This window comes from Schistocerca nitens, chromosome 4 (assembly GCF_023898315.1).
Source record: "Schistocerca nitens isolate TAMUIC-IGC-003100 chromosome 4, iqSchNite1.1, whole genome shotgun sequence".
NCBI classification, from domain to species: Eukaryota; Metazoa; Arthropoda; class Insecta; order Orthoptera; family Acrididae; genus Schistocerca; species Schistocerca nitens.
Window position 1 is genome coordinate 61,203,325 of NC_064617.1, and position 4,097 is coordinate 61,207,421.

Genomic DNA, 4,097 nt, shown 5'->3' on the forward strand with positions numbered 1-4,097 from the left:
TATTGAGATCGATATTTTCTCACTTCACGGCCGTGGCAGGTTGTTGTGTTTTCGTGCAGTAGTTTTTCATAAATATGAACGACGAAAAACTTATTGAATTGGTGCCCAACTATCCAATGTTGTATGGTCTCTCAAACCCAAAATGTATGGGAACAGAGCTGAAGAATACACTCTACAATAAAATAGAACAAAAACATATGTGTATATTGATGAATGTAACCAGCAAGGCTGGTGTGTTGATTTTGGGGACAGGGCCAATCAGCGAGGTCAGTGGTTCCAATGGATTAGTGAAGAACGTCAAGCTGTGCCCTTTCAAAGGGACCATCCCGGCATTTGCCTGAAGCGATTTGGGAAAAATCACGGAAACCTAAAGCAGGATGACCTGGTGCGGATTGGAACTGTTGTCTTCCGAATACGTGTCCTGTGTGATAATGTGCGGGCGTAAGTCAGCACTCTGGTCGGCAAAGATGTAGAGCGAAGACCGATAGTGCACGCTGGATCAAGCACCCCTATCACGAGAGAGCCCAGAGACACACCGACAAGCAACATGTCGCCAACGCCGTCTCGACAGCAAGTATTTAGGCGGCCGCCGCTGACCGGAATGCCTCACTAACTCACTAAAGCACTCTCCAGTTTGGCATTTCACAGTTAGTTTCAGTGTGGGTTCAGTTCATGTCACTGGCTACGACTGTAAATAGTGTCAGATGCAGCAAGCTTACCGATATTGTGTGCGAGAGGACTATTACTGATGAGCTTGTACCCCGAACATAGACTCTATTCAAGTTGAGTAGCAGCTTCATGTAAATAAAGAATCGTATTAATCCACGTGTTCTAGAAAGAGGGTGCCGTCCACCCGTAACAACATCCTCTACCTTGATTCATTACGGCACAAGACTTTTACAGATAATAGGTGAGCTACCAGGAAGGTAAAAGATTATTGTTTGAGAGCGTTAGCTGCCAGTGTAACATTTTCTTTCTCTCTCTTTCCAAGCATTAATCCCAGCTTCCAGGGTCTGCTCCTATAGATAGATATGCCCTCCCTGTCGCCACCCTGTACCCGCCAGGACGGAATCAGCGTACCCCAGCTGTCTGCATCTAGTGTACGCCATGGAATAGGGCGAACGTGTTTTCAAATGCCTGCGAGTCGTGTAACTGAGGCGGAACGTGGGGACCAGCCCAGTATTCACGTAGCAGTATGTGGAAAACCGACTAAAAGCCAAATCCAGCCTGGCCAGCACACTGGCCCTCGTCGTTGGTCTGCTGGGGAGAATGGATCCGGGGCCGGCGCGCCTACGCGAGTCCAAGAACCAGCGCGTTAGTGCTCTCTGCTACCCTGGCAGGTTAACATTTTCTTCTATAGGCCCCGAAATCAATAGCACCATATGCGCATTGATGGGAAAATAAAAATAGCAAAAAATTTAAAAAAGCAAGAAAGAGCTGTGCGACTTGTACGAAAGCTGGTAGGCGTGTTTCTGCCTCTGAAAACTGATATCCATTTAAATTTCGAACCAGTCGCATAAGTGGCGCTAGTAGCGCGAATTGAGGATGCAAATCAGGTTTGCTTTAAATACATGCTATATCGGTTTTTAGCGTTGGTTACCTATGGGACTAATGAGTCGGTATTTAGTCAAGGTTACTTTTAAGGCGACAAAGACACTGTGGTGTCACCGACGGACACCACACTTGCTAGGTGGTAGCTTTAAATCGGCCGCGGTCCATTAGTACATGTCGGACCCGCGTGTCGCCACTGTTAGTGATCGCAGACCGAGCGCCACCACACGGCAGGTCTCGAGAGACTTACTAGCACTCGCCCCAGTTGTACGGACGACCTAGCTAGCGATGCACACTGTCGAAGCCTCGCTCATTTGGGGGACTGATGACCTTCGCTGTTTAGTCCCCCTTACACATCCCAACAACCACCACCACCACCTCGCTCATTTGCAGAGCAGATAGTTAGAATAGCCTTCAGCTAAGTCCATGGCTACGACCTAGGAAGGCGCAATTAACATGTATCTACAGAGTCTCACTTGTATTGTCAAGAGCGATGTACAACAAGGATGGATTAAAGTTAAGTATTCCAGAAGCTACGTACTTTTCTTTATAGCATTCATTACGTATCCTGTTTCAGACCTCTCTAGCGTGCGTGAGTTTAAGCGCGTGCCTTTCGGTTACCCGTCACTGTGGACTGGCTGTCTTGTCAGTTCACAACAGACACCATCAGTAACTCCCCAGTAAGTTTGAACGACGTCATGCAATACGTCTACGAGGAGGTCTATGTTAGACGTGCGATACTGCAGAAAGACGCGGCAGGAATGTAACTACTGTACACGACTGAAGACACCCAAGGTCACGAGAATATATGGCCATAGGAAAGCTACGCTCCAGACTGCCACCTAGCACAACGGAGAGGGAAGAGCATCGTGTTCGACATATGGCTCTTGCGCATAGTTCTGCATCTGCAGCAGCAATTTTAGGATAAGTGCACCGTACTGACACAACAAAGCAAAAGCATAAGCACTACGTCATCAGGTCACAAGTGGCCCATCGGGACCATCCGACCGCCGTGTCATCCTCACTGAGGGTGCGGATAGGAGGGGCATGTGATCAGTACACCGCTCTCCCGGTCGTTACGATGGTTTTCTTTGACCGGAGCCGCTACTATTCGGTCGAGTAGCTCCTCAATTGGCATCACGAGGCTGAGTGCACCCCGAAAAATGGCAACAGCACATGGCGGCCCGGATGGTCACCCATCCAAGTGCCGGCCACGCCCGACAGCGCTTAACTTCGGTGATCTGGCGGGAACCGGTGTACCCACTGCGACAAGGCCGTTGCCAACAGTGACACAACAGACTGGCCAAATCGTAGCGTGCATTCCACTGATCCCAAACCACCACCATTTTCCACTTCAGTGATGTCAAGCGATAGCTAATTGGAAGGCAGGGTGGTGTATGTTGTATTTTGACGAAAGCTGGTTCTGCCTCGGTGCTAGTGATGGCTGTGTGTTGGAAGCAGGTCAGTTGAAGGCCAGCAACCAATCTGTCTGCGTCGTAGACACATTGTATCTCTACCTAGGGTTATGGTCCGGGGTGGTGCGATTTCGTATTGCAGCAGGAGCACTCTCGTCGTTATCCCACGCAGCCTCACAGCAAAGCCGTACGTCGTTCTGGTGATTCGACCTGTTGTTCTGCCATTCATGAACAGCATTCCAGGGGGTGTTTTCGAACAGGATAACGCTCGACCACATTGTTATAACCCAATACGCTGTACTATGTTGCCTTGGCCTGCTTGGTCACCAGATCTGCCTCCAAACAAGTACATGTGCGGCGTCATCGGATGAGAACACCAGCGTCATCCACAAACAGCGCTCATTGTCCCTTTATTGACCGACCGAGTGCAACAGGCATGGAGGTCCACCCCACAATTTGATAGCCTTTCCCTTTACAGTGAATTGACATTTGCATGTTTCTGTGCACGATTATGGTGATTAAACTGCTTATTAATGTAGCAGCACTTCACATTTCCAGTAGCTCATCTCATTCTTACATTCACCTGTAACCTTGTAATTTTAACCACTTAAATATGAAACCTAGAAAAATGTATTTCCCAAATTTCATTATTGTGCATTAATAATTTTTTGGTTTTGCGATATTTTTCTCGTTAATTTAGCTACAGTGAGCGTATGCAAGAGACAACGAAGTTACGGAGAATGCCTTTACATATTTAAAGAATACTGATCCGGTGATCGAAGGAGCCTGTATAGCAATGTGTTTCCCATCTAAAGCTCCTATACATTGAGAAAATTCCACATTTCATAAAAAGCCTTAACGACGTTCTTGCACATTTATTCTGTCGGAGTAGGCGTAGGTATCAATTCGTCTATCATATTGCCTGAATTTCTCTTGCAAGTTCCTCGTACGATCTTGTGTACCATACTATGCCCCATACGATAATTAAATGAAACCATGTCCAGCGCATCTGACATGGCCAAACGTCTGAAAAATAGGGATAAAATAAATGAAGATTTCACAGGTTGTCTTAGCAGTAATGAATCAACGTCACGTGAAACAGAAGAAGACATTCAATTCTACACAACAGAA

The 4,097-nt window shown here is 47.2% G+C and overlaps 1 pseudogene; it reads right to left on the minus strand.

Moving 5' to 3' along the window:
• Positions 1-2,715: 2,715 nt before the first annotated feature.
• LOC126254130 (5S ribosomal RNA) lies at positions 2,716-2,833 on the minus strand (annotated as a pseudogene).
• Positions 2,834-4,097: the final 1,264 nt, after the last annotated feature.